Raw genomic sequence first — 13925 nt, 5'->3', positions numbered from 1 at the left:
CAACCCCCGCCTCACTCTCCAATGAAAGCAGGCAGCCTCCAGACTTTTGGAAAATAAGATTTTGGCTGATTGCTGTTATTTTTTTTTTTAAAAGCGTTTAAAGATATGCATGTGATGAAGCGCTAAAGTGGTGCGCCAATTTTGCACCTAGTGCAGGGGGGGGGGGGGGGGGGGAAGAGTCAAGCAGGTGCTCACACCAAAGAGACGATTATTTATTTATCTGTATGTTTGTTTATTTGCGGGTAAATAACTGTGAATAATTGATGCAACATTGAGCCCAGTAATTAGCTGCTCTGTACCAGCATCCTGAGAGAGGAGTGCTATTCGTTTCTTGATATCTGGCGCCAACCAGTGTAGGAACTTATTATTGGACAACAGAAAATATAGTCTCATTTTTTTTTGAAGACCTTTACTTTAATTTATCACAGTAAGCAAACTACGTTTTCTTATCGTTTCCATTGAACTTTAAATTGTTCTGTTTTTACCTGGTATCACCACAATACCAGGTAATATCGCCTTTGATTTCTATAGCGACTTATACTGTCTTCCTTTGGCTCTCGTCTGTATAAAGTTAAGAATAAAACGATAAGTATTCAAACAGGAAATGAAATAGTTATGCTGGTGAACTGACAGCAGGACTAGTGGGAGTGTGAGGATGTGTCTCTCCTTGAAGCGGGCCAAGTCTTCGTAATTAGACAGACCTCAGCGCGCCTCAGAGCGCTCCTATCTCCCCCTCTGGCACAGATTTGTTGTTTCCAGAGGTACAAACTGGAGGGGGAAACTGATTTTTTTTTCTCATTAAAAGAAACAAGCCCGGAGTTAGTTCAATTACATGAAGTATGCAGGGATGTTGTAAATTTAAAGATTTAAATAGCTTACAAAGTGGCCCCGGGCCCCATCAGTTAATTTCCTTAATTTATGGATTTTAGCGGAGTGTCTATGTGAAGGGGAGGAAGTAGGTCATCTTGAGGATTTGCATGGAGGTTGGAGATCTCACAACAGATCCAAACATCTGACCCCCCCTGACCAGCACCCCAGCAGGTGAAAAGACAATACAAGCTTTTTATTTTCACTACTGACACAAAAATATCAATGCAGTTTAAAAAAAAAACCAAACAAACAAAAAAAGAGATTGTTTTTTCTTTCAGGGAAGAAAAATCTGATTGTAATATTTGACCCAAGTAATGAGATTATTGATATTTGGTCTCCCTGGTGCACGCGCAGACGGAGATAACAGCTCTGTTCTAGTTTTCATTAAAGGATTGTTCCACTAAATTTCCACACACTTCCAAATGTTGGCCTTTGTTACACTCCAGATGTCAAATTAATATAGATTTTTGCTTAATTTTGAGCTCAGATATTTAAGCTCCAGTGAGAAAGATTAAACTATGAGCTTGAAAGGAGCAACTGAGAATCAGTCAAAATTTCCCTTCAGTCTCCTTCAGACATCATATGCTAATGAAGTGTATGAATTAATGCATGACCCTATAAGAATAATAACTTTGCCTGTAGGTTCAAAGCAGGTGCTATTAGTGGTGTTGCCTAAAGTGGCACAGAGGAGGACAGTGTTGTGCCTGTGCAGTACAGTAGCTTTGTCCTCTCACCAGAGGACAATATGTGCTTTTTACAGGCTTTTCTAACGTACTGTGTGTATTACTCTTTACTTAGAGCACTAACAACACTTAATGCCTCTTAAAATAACCTACTACAACATTCCTCAAAAATATTCTCTCATCACATTTACATTGCAAGTTTATGAAGCAACAAACAATGTTACTTATGTCACATTCATTCATTTTAAATGTTTGTGTTTATATGTTTTGGAAAAGTCAGATTGTGGAACCAGGTCAGCCTCCCTCACTGAGGAATCAATATGTTCTGTTTTTTTTCTATGGATGTTCCCACAAAGTAGAGACACAGTACCATCTGCTGGTTAGCAGCCACACTGTGCGTAAACCATCATACCGAACGATCACCGTATCTGGACGTATGCCTACAGACTGGCCATCTGGGAGTCAGACATGCAGGCTGGTTTAAGATGATTTATATCTGGGGTTAAAGGTTAAGTTCCCACGTCATCCCAAATTTGAATACTCTCAGTCGAGTAATTTCCATGAAAGCCTTAAGGGCATCTGACCACTGGACGTCTTTCTGTGATCTACATAACCCAGGTCACCTCCACACTGTACTTATGCACTGAGGTAAAAACAGTAGATACAACAGTCACATCCTCACTTCTAAACGCGGGCATTTGCAAGAATCTCTTTCAAGTATTTCACATCAGATCAACACCCCTGCTTCCCCCTCTGGCATGTGGAGGAAGTTTGAAAAGAACATTCAGAACTTGCTTTTAGTAATCTGCATGCCTCGTGGAGCCCGGTTGCTGTCAATCGCTCCGTTCTTCCAGCCATTTGACATTCTGCTTGATGTTGGTGTGTGTCTGAGGTGCAGTAGCGACACTTATTGTTCATTATTTCAGAGAGTGGGAGAGAAAGAGAGAGAGAGAGAGGGAGGGTGAGAGGGTGTCAGTTTATTAATAGAACGTGTGGGGTTGTGTTGCACACAAACACCTAACAAGCACTGCACAGAATTCCCTCAAGTGCTTAATGCCAGCAATTAAGTTTGCGAAAAAGCTGAGCGCAAAGAGAACACTTTTACTTCTGAGAGTTACTGTTATGAGTCAGTTCTGCTTTTACAGGTAAAATGACCCTGATGTTGTCAAGATGTTCTTTCATGGACTCAGAATATCATGTGATTGTTTGAGACATTTAGTAAATATTACCTAATTGGAGGGGGGCTAAGTGTCCTGAACACAGAAGATCTGTACCCCTGAAAAAGGAGTAGACTGTATCACAGTTTGTACATCAGTGTGCACTAGTGGAAGGTAACTGAAGTATGTTTACTCAAGTTCTGTACTTTTGCAGTCAAGTGCAAAACTGAGGTATACTTTACTTGATGTTGCTGTATTTGTTACTTTAGAAATGAAAATTTTACACATCAAAAGTTTTTGAAGTCTTTTTGAAGGCTGGTGCAGTTTTACAAATTGAATCGTGAAACAGGGTAAAAAATGCGGCAAAAGTTAGATGCACACAACCAATAAGAACAATAAATGGTGCAGTAATAACTGAGAATATTGCTGTGCATTTCACTGCAGTAATATTTTCAGTTTCAAACTTTTACTTGTGATGAAGTAACCCCCCCTCAAAAAATCAAAAAAAAGAAAAAAAAGAAAACATGTTACAGTGAATAGTTCATAAACTAAAGGCCTGATGGGGTAAAATATTCAGTATTTCATAGGAAAAAAGAGAAAAGTCTTTTATTATCTCATATTCCTTTATTCATCCCACAACCCCTCAGACAGACTTTTCAAACCCCTTGGGAAAAATTCCTCCCATATGTTGGAAACATTGCCTAAAGACATATTCTGCACACATATGAGTGAAAATGGTAAATTAGGAAGGGACATTGTAACTTTTGATTGAAGTGTGCTGATGACCCAATTTGAACTGAAATGGATTTCAATCAATTTCTCATCTCAGACCGGAGTTTAGAGAAGGTAACCTTAAAAATCTAATCATTACACCACTTTTCTTGTTTTACAGAACATCGAAATCTGCATCAGTATTTGAAATTTGGCTTAAGAATCTCTTTTGCTGCCATCATGTGGTCTCAGGCTCTAATCACAGAATACTTATACAATCTGTAACTCACTGCTGGGCACATGTGAAGAAGAGCTTCAGGTAAAGGAAGCCTATCTCATCTGGGGGGTGATCACCAGCAAATACCCGTTTGTAGGTAACAGGTTAAATTCAAATGTGTGAATGTCAAAGGACACATTTACAAAACGTGAAGGCATCAGGCATTTTCTCCATTTAGTTAGGGAGGGAGAGGTGATACTGTGGCTTTGTTTTCTGTCCATTGTTGTATCCTTCACCAAAGTGTCCTAACCAGGCAGTTATCCCAAGTGCAATACACTCTGAAATTCTTTTAAAAAAATCCTCTGAAATGTGTTATTCTGCCTCTGGCTCGAACCAGTCTTACACATATCCAGCATCACGCTTTGAATGTGTGAACAGAGGAAAAATGGTCTTTTGCTTTTGTTGCTGCTACTATTTGGTTAGCAGTAACAACGTGAACAGTGTGAGGTCTCCAATCACATCTGGTATGCATCACATACCATTCCCCCGACTCAGTGTGCCTTGGGGGAAGTCCCTGGCACTGCAGAGCATCCACAGTCCTCATTAGAGTGCATGTGTCATGATGGCATCAACCCACAGCCTTGACTTATGCTTCATATTTACAATCATCCATCACAACACTGTCATCACAACAGTCAGGAAACACGGCTCTCGTCTTGAACAGTTTGAGCTGATCTGGCTCGTGTTTGTAACTTGTGATATGTATAGTGTCCTCAAGGGCCTTTTTCTGTCTGTAGCCATGTTGTTGAGACTAGTAATGGCCTGAGACTGAAACTGAAGTCCCTGTCCTTTTGTTGTGCACTGAGCTCCCTAACAGCACAGAGGAGGGACAGGGTTTGATGTGTCTTCTGAAGGCCTGCTGCTTTGTCAACACTGAGGCCTCTGCACTGACACTGTGGAAGCTGAGAGCCTCAGGGTGACAGAGAGGGGAGGGTTCGGAGGGAAGGGTGGGTCACTGCACCCTGGTAAAAAGAGAGACAGAGAGAAAGACAGAGGAAGAGAGAGAGAGAAAGAGAGGCAACGGGGGGAAGGGTGCCAGCTAGTGTGGCCAGCACCCCAGGCTAGAGGAGAGTGCTCTGTGCAGCAGACTGCCTGATAGGGACTGAGGCTGCTGGCTGATGACATTTTATGGTCACAACATGCAATCCCACCAACTTTAGTTGGTGAAAATCCAGTTTTCATACACTGAACGGTGGTGTTTTGTTGTTGTTGTTAGAGTCACACAAAGAATGACGCAGTTTTGCATGTCATCTTTGAGTTTTAATTCTTTTACAGTAAACAGAACAGTGGGTGGTAAAATAATCTCTAAACTCATACCATATGGAGGGATAATAGACTTTTTTTTAAAAAAATAACTGTGTAGCTTTTATTAAGCAAATACAAGCGCTTTAAAATCTCAGTGCATAATTACACTCATGAGCTTTCATTTGCACTTAATTGTGGATTGTTATTATTGAAAATTAAGACACAAGCAGCTTCTGAAAGGATAAAAGTATCAGCTTAACCTAAACCTTTCAAATGCTTTCATGTGAGAAAGTGTTCCCCAGAGATACTCTTGTATTGATACAATATTTGAGCATCTAAGAATGCATTATATAGAAATTTATCAGCAAAAGTGGGCACTTATTCTACAAGCATGTTTTGCTGAGAGTATTAATGTCTTTTTTTGTGTGAAGGCAAGACTTGCTAAAAAAGCATTTTGACTTTTTTGTGTTAACTTGATCCAAAACATCTGAGTGCTTCTCCCATTACAGGCTAAATACTATTGTGAAGTGGTTTATGTAATACAGTGCTCCTTCCTCGAAATTGCATTTATCTGCATCATTTCCGCATTTCAGCCACAGCCAGCATCTTGTTCTTGGTTGGGTATGGTGTTGTGGGCCTGTTAACCTATGAAACATTATGCTTTGCGCAGTGAATCACTAAATGTGTTTGCTGTCCTCCAGAGGGTGGGACAGAGGTTGGGGCTGGCCAGAGGCACCAGTCTCTCCCAGGCTGGTCTGATGCAGGCTGAGGAGCCAGTGCCCTGCAGACACTGCTTTCTTTCACCAACACTGTGTGTTAAGTGGCCATAAGTAACACTGGGTTTACGCTTTACATGCAACCACAGAGTTTATTCTCTCACACATTATTATGGTTCACTGGTGATCTCTCATTGTTCCTCCTCTCTGTTTCAGCTCTGACCTCATCCTGTCACTTTATACCTCTGATATGAAGCATTACTCCATTTCTGTGTAGATGAATAGCAAAGCAGTGCCAGTCACCAGATTGTTGGGATTTTCTGTGGTTTATCTGGAAGTCTAAATCCAAGATTTAAAAGTCAGTTTCCTACTGGCTGCTATGTGTGTCCCTTTATTTCTGTTGGAATTAGAGTTTGTTTCACCGATTAGTGATGTGTAAGGTTTTATTACTGATGTGCCGCGTGCTATTTGTTTTTTAAATTAAAAATCACAAATGGTTCCATAGATAAAGCTGCGCTAATTGGTATTTTTAGATTTACAATGGATGAAATGCAGGGTTGCTTTTAGTGATAAACACTTAAAATTATCACCCGACGGCAGTTCCCTTCAAGTGCAGAACTATTTTTTCTTTTTTCTTATCCTTTAACCTAATTTTAAATTTTTTTTTTTGATGGCCCACAACTTTACTGACAGTGTCACCACTCTCGTCAATATCATGACATCATGACTGTTCACAGCACTCACAACCTGCTTAGCATGAAATAGCAAGAAAATCAAGTTAGCAACTAGCTGGTAAATTTATTCCCCTCTGAGGTTGGTAGAGGTCAAAAACAGAGCTAATGAATAGTGTGAATACTGACCAGGGACATGACTTGCGATGAATGCTGACGGTACTCCATGCCAAAATTGATTTTTTAGCAAGTGGCTAAAAAATCAATTATGGCAGATTTAAAAAATGAAGTGTTTTGCAAAAATGTATTCCTTTTACTGAGGCTGAATTGAAAACTTATAATACTTCTTTTCTTTTAGCACTTTCAGGCAAACTCTCTCTTTAGAAAGTCTTGGAATTCATCATTACCAGATTCTAATGAATAACATCACCACCACTCTGTCCTGCTCAGGAATGAACTGCTGTGAGTCGGCGTGGTGCACCTGCCTTCTGCCAGGCAGCCACAGTGCTGCAGCCATGCCAGCCAGCCTACAGGCGCTTCTAGATAACTCCTGTCTGATTAGCTCCTTAGGAGGACATTGTTCCAAAAGCAATTCACTAGACTCCCAGTATTAATTTAGTCCCGAGAGAGAGGCCCATCCATCCTAGGCAGGACGGGCCGTGCTCAGGGCCCACCCTACGGCCTGCTAATAGCACGGCACCTCCTGGCCTGTCACTATAAGTGATAGTCTCTGCAAGTTTGTTGCCTCGTTGTGTGTTTCTCCCATCAGGCAATGCGCCTCCCTCCCTCCACCTATCTCCTACTTTCTCTCCCTCTCTGTCAGTGGTGGTTCAGGGCAGGTGTCTTCTCTGTCACTTCCATCAGTCACGCTGCTTGACGAAGGGAAGACACAGTTCAGAACACGGCGGGAGCAGGGGGTGATTCATTGAAAGTTCGCCTCTCTCCTTGAAAGGGAGCAGGAGAGAGAAACAGTGGCTGCCTTTTTGGGTGTCTGTGAGAGCTGCCAGCAAAGCGGAAATAAGAGGAGAATGTGAAAACACAGCTCCAAAGCGAGCGTAACTTCTTTCACAAATTTGAGGTTGATGCATCCTCTGATGTGTGATGCACCTTTATTGGTAGAGAAGCCAAGCTGTGCTAAACTGGCAGGGGATCCCAGCTGGTTTATGGAGAGCACAACATGTTTTCCTCCTGCATGTTTGAAGTTTCATTTTGAAAAGCAACACCCTATGGTTGAGAATAGGTGAAGGAGACTGTGGCGTTACAGCTGCGTTCTTGGTGACAAAGTCGTAGAAATTAGGAGGACTTCTGTAGGTTAGAGTGGTTGGCTCACCTGTAGGATTTCAGGCATAAAAGAAAATGTTTGATTTGTGGTTTTACTTTTGATTAACTTGCGTTGATGACAGTTTATATGTACATACAGTATGTACAGTACATGTGGTATGATAGATAGAAAGAAACTGATCGAATGAAAAACAAATAACCAAAATATAAAGGGAATCATTTTGTGATTAGTCTTTAGTATTTTTCTCCACAGTTTCATCCCAAGCATTATTCTCCTCATTAAGTTTCAGACACTATTGCCAAATGAAAAGATTGTTGATGTACAATATATAGACAAAAGTACTGGGACACCTGACCATTACACCAATGGTGACTTGGTGTAAGTGTATGGACATTGCTGGGGAGCTGGTCCACCGTTTGCGGCAGTGGCAGCTTCCACTCTTCTGCAAAGGCTTTCCATGGGATTTTGTAATGTTTCTGTGATTCTTTTTGGGGTTTTTTTGCCCATTCATGCAGTGGAGCATTTGTGAGCTCAGGCCCTGATATTGGACGGTGTGGTCTGGCTCGCTCTGATGGGGTTGAGGTCAAGGCTCTGTGCAGGCAAGTCAGGTTCTTCTGCTTCGGACTGATCTGGTCATGCCTTTGCAGACCTTGCACTGTATGCTGGGGCACAGCAATACTGGGGTGGAGGGGGGGGGCTTCCCAGGGCTGGAAGCATAGCTGAAGCATTAAGATCTCCCTTCAATGGAAGTAAGGGGCCGAGCCCAAACCAGGCTCATAGCAAACCTGACTTCAATAATAAACCTGACTTCAATAATAAAGAGGTGTGTCCCAATACTTTAGTTCATATAGTGTATGTTTGTGTTTGTCTTTAGCAACTTAAATACTCAAAAGCAAAAGGTAGCAACTATTTTTCAGCTCATGAGGAAGAATTTTTTGGAGGCAGTTTGATATTATTCATGCTGATCATTCTGAATACAAAGTCTTATTGTAGAGCTTTGAGAAACGAAACATACTGAATTACAAACTAGCGTGTGATGTCATCTGACTTTTTTGCTCAGCCAAAAGAGTTGGCAACACTCTTTTCAACACTGGAACGCTGCACTCACTGTTGGAAGACATTGTTGGGAACAGGCGACCGACACGGCGACACAATTCAGCTGCAAAAGCTCACAAACCTTGTTCTCATTCCAACAAAGGAAATAACAAATCTGTATTATTAGTTGGTGTTTCAGTCAGACATCCACATAGTTAACTTTGTTTGTTCAGTTACTCCATCTCAAGGTGTTGGGAATGTGTGTTTTCAGCACTCTGAGTACCTCTTTCCTCCTCCTGTCCATCACTATCACCACCCAGATGTTCACCACCCCTTGATGTGTTTTTACATTAAAAATACATCCACAATATGTTGTCATTAGAGTTAGGGAGGGGGGCTTTGTATGAAAATGAAAAAGCAAAATGGAGGATTGTTTTTATCTGCCCAAATGTTGCAGCCATTCCCGGCAGTTGTGTCAGCCCGGTAGAGCTATAGCCCCAAGGTTAAAGAATCACTCTGCCCACAGCAGCTTGTGTGACTGGCTTCATTATAGATCCTGTGTTTATTGATTTGAGTTCATTAAAGCTGCTGCATAATTCATGTTCGTGCCAGTGTATAGCTTAATTAGAAGACTTGCAGTGGCTTTCATGGGCGTTTTAGTGTCAAACATAAGCATGACAGGTGGTGGCTGCAAATTGGGTACCAAAGTGCACATTAATACACTAGACTAGACGTACCTCCATGTGTATGAAAGTGCGATAAGGGCATCATTCTTTGAGAAGCAAACCACTGCTGGGGTTTGTAATATTTCAGATGCAGTACTGCCATCATGTGGTTATGTGGGATATGTGTACAATATGAGACAATACACAGCAGTGCTGCCCATGTATTTTGTGAAAAGAGACAGCCATCTGAAAATAGATCTGATACCTACCTGTGACGTATAAGAGCAGCTAGCAATGAGGAAAAAAGTCATGACTGATCAGAACAGTCCCACAGCTACATTCTTTCCTTTACTATAATTTTGCATTTAAATGATTCTTTTTTTCCTGTCTGCTGCTGAGAGAGTCCAATTTTTGAGAAACTGAGTAGAAACCATGTACAAATGGATGCGATTCATGGCATTGAATGTTCCTGCTGGAGCACATAGGGGAAAATGAAATAGTGACAGATTGAGATTTTATTTCTCCAAAGCCATTCTCGTGATATTATCACTGACTCCATCCTGCCAAATGATACATAAGTGCTTGTTGCCAGAATGAGCAGCGTGTTGATAAAAGGGCCAGGCTGGTTAACCAAATGAGATGTTCGGAAAGCTCAACAGGACTTGAGTTTTGAGATTTCCTTCACAAAATTATTTCCCACTTGTCATTTTGCTTTGCTTGATTAACAACAGAGCTCGGGCAAATCATTTTAATGAGGTTTATATCACCGAGAGATGTGTCTAGAGCGTAGTGCTACGTATTGCCAAAACAAACAAGCATCTCGTGTGAAAAGGGGAGAATAAACCTGGCATGCATGTGATTCGGAGAAGTTTTGTGTTTGACGTTTGGGGAAATATTTTCCGCTTCTCAGATGTTGCCCCAATGAACAGAGGAGTCAACCCCTAAAATTGGTTTTGCTCTGCTAATAAATGGGAGATTTTGCAGTGGTACTGATGCAGTTGTTGCTGTGTGTGAAAGCAGCTGAGTGTCTGACTCTTTGTGCCATACAGATGTGCGTGTGTGTGTGTGTGTGCGCGTGTGTTTGTGTGAGTGTGTGCCTGTGAATGTCTGTGTGACGGAGAACCAGCACAAAACTGTCATCAGCCATGTTAATGCTGGCTGGAAGGCAAACATGAGGATTAACTGAGGAGCCTATAATAATAATACTACTTGAAAAATGGAGCAAAGTCTCTTTTTGCAGGCCTCCCAACCAAGCTGAGGTTGTTTATCACTTTGGGAAGATGTTTGGTTGCCTCCCTTGTATGTCTGTTATGGGCCCTTAAGCTGATTTAGCTACACAAGCACGTTCTCTTCAAAGCATGTCAAGATTTTCCACGCACACTAATGAGGTAAATGGATGGCTTTTGTTTTCTTCACAGTTTTAACTCCCCCCAAAGTGCTCTCATGACTTATACAAGAGCTGTTGCGGAAATCAGCCTTGAGCGTTTAATCAAATTTCTAACTCTACAGAGTGATCAATTTGTGCTGCAATATTCATCTGCCACACAAGCATACACATAATCTCACAAGCGCGCGTGTACACACACACACACACACCACACACACACACACACACACACACACACACACACACAAACAGACAGACTCATGTAACAGCACAACAACAAAAGAAGCAAGGCTGCTATTTGTTCTTATTAAAACAATGTCATTTTGGAAGGCAAAATCCTGGTATGAAAAAAAAACTGCTGCGACAGATTTTTCTCCCTTTTTAAATCTAAATAGAGTGTGTGAGAATCATGCAAATTATTGTACATTCACACACACAATACCTACTCTGATCTAATCACAGAATGGAAATGAAGCAAATCCTTTCGCCCAGAACAGGCACTGCACGGCTACATATGATGCGAGAATAACAGCACCAGTTTAAAAAGTGCTTAGATTTCAAAATAAAGTTTTACTTGCAGACATAAAACAGTGCTCTGACAGTTACTTCCAAATGTGTGGGTTTGTGAGGTGATGTGAGGAAAGTTTCCTCTGGGATTATAATCTGACCTCTAGCCCTTTGTGGCACAGAGTGGATCCAGACATCCCTGTGGGCAGACTGTGACTGAGCTTGAAGGGATAAAAAATCCCAGCTGGCTTGTGTTTATATGCATGCATACATGCAAAGGTTAAAAAGTCATCAGAGATCATTATGGTACTGCTTATGTTAGTTGGCTAAAAACACATTTTTTTTTAATCTCTCTTTTTTTTGGCCTTAAATTTGTTGATTCCAGTTTTGCTCTGGTCTTGTGCTCTACTTGCTGTTACTCAAACAGATAACTAGATCACATGTAGTGATTGGAATGAGCCTAAAATCACTTGGAGGCAAGTACTGCTGAATTGGCTACTGCCAAGCTAAATGCAAGCTCAGGTTTTCCGCTTCTTGGCTTGTTTCTATCTTCAGCTGGGTTAATACTCATCCAGGTGAAGTACATACACACCTCAGTGTAAGAATTAAACGTGTTGTGAGTCCCTGGTGATAATGTGTGAAGTTAAGAGTGAAGTAGTTTCATGTAGTGCTGTGAAAATAGTTGTCAATACTGAAATGCTAATGAGACAAGCTAAAATGGTTGTTGTCTTCATAAACTGGCATACAGTGGCATTAAAGGGCTGTTTCCTGGTTCATCTGATGAAGGTGCTTGACACACCAAAAGCAGCAGCTCTCGGTATATGCTGTTGTATTGTATGCTTACTGTTTGGTGAAAAATCCATCACAGAGCAGGTAGTGATGATGGTACCTTCAGTTGACTGCAATGCAGTGCATCTGCTAGATTTATTTTGAGTAATAGTCAGCACTGTCTTTGTTGCGATTATACAACTTTATTGTTAGAAACATCATTGGACAATTGGAGACTGTGTTGCTATTGTTGCTTCTCTTTCTTTTGGCAAACCAACAGCAGGATGAAAATAAGTGTTTCTCCAGGCCGTTTCAAAAGCCAAAAGAAGAAGTAGGTGAGGGGGACTGAAAAAGTGGACCAAAAAATTACATTATCACAAAATCCCTCCTGGCACACAGACACATAGCCTCACAATTTATTCTTTTAGAATAAAATAGAAAGCATATTCTTGACAGCAAACAAACTCAGTTGGACTTGTCAAGCCAGTACTTTTTTTTCATTGTCCCCATGTTATCTTTTCATACAAAGATTTATTCCGTATCAAAATCTGTAAGCTGGTCACTAACAGAAGCAGGCTGCTGTTGTACTGGGCATGTATATTAGACCCATTCTGATTAATAACATGTGTTCTGGTGAAATAAAGACTGAGAGATGTAGACCAGGTGGGATGTAGTAATACACCATCAGTGTGTGCATTAAATGATCAGTAGTAATGAAGGCTTGGCATTTTGTACAGACTTTCATGGTCCCCAGAGGATGATTCCTACTCACTGCTGATCCCTTGTCTTTTGTTTTAGCACCAAAACAAGGTTACATTTTTGGCATTTACTAAGATGTCCATTACTACTGGATAGATTGCATTCAAATTTGATCCAGACATTTATGGGGCCCAGAGGATGAATCCCACTTATTTTGGTGATGCACTGATTATTTTTCATAACACCACCACTTATTTTTCATTTATGTTTGATGTACACAGGATCGCTCTGAGATGATCTGCTGTCTTTATGAGTGGGAACTCTTTTATACAGCAGCTCTGAAGCATGAAATCTATTTGCAAATGTGTATAAATGCCTATATTTACTGGTTATTGACTTAAAATTTATTTTAAATGATGCATTTCATTTGTTTCTGACTTTGTCTTCATAAATATGCAGCAAAATAAGTTTTTAGTTAGTGAGAACAAAAGAGAGAGAGAGAATATCGAGGGAGGGAAAGGTCCATTAGAGCTCCGTTCTGCCCCTCCTGTTCTTTGTGATCACCTCCTGTTATGTAAAGCCCTTTCAGACAAACTGCTTGTAAAAATGGGCTACACAAATAAAGTTATTTTGTCTACTATGTTTTAATGCAATGAAATTCGTAATATAATTCTTCTCACTTACATTTTTTTTTGTCTCTGATGTCAGACAACTGAACGATCGCGGCTCATCAATACTTTGCTGACTAGCAGGCTTTACCAAGCTGCTGGACAGCAGATAAAATCATTATTGCGTCGAAAATAAACAGCTACACTGGTGTTTAACGTGAGTGATCACAGAGGATGCAACAAAAAATAGTCATATTGAAATATGGCCAAAAGCATCTGTTGCCACATCTGAATGAGCTGCAGATGTGTACAGCAGCATATATTCTACCATATGTTAGAAACCTGGCTGCCGAAGAACAGAAGATTTGATTCTGAAATGTTTGTAGTGCATGTGAAGCTCTGACAGCATGCTGTGTGCATTTGTTGTTATATTTGTGATCTCAATCTCTAATAGATGGATTGGCACAAAACAGCATACATTTATATATCTTGCTTTTGCTTCTTCCATGAGGCTGACATTTGTGGATACAAATGAAATGTCCGCCAAATGTGATTTATTTGAAATTTGGTAAAGACTTTAATGTTACCCTCAGGATGAATTGTAAGAACTTTGGTGATCCCTGGTGTTTTGTTTAGCAGCATCA

Source organism: Scatophagus argus, chromosome 1 (genome assembly GCF_020382885.2).
Source record: "Scatophagus argus isolate fScaArg1 chromosome 1, fScaArg1.pri, whole genome shotgun sequence".
Taxonomy (NCBI): Eukaryota; Metazoa; Chordata; class Actinopteri; family Scatophagidae; genus Scatophagus; species Scatophagus argus.
Note: the sequence above shows the minus strand (reverse complement) of the source record.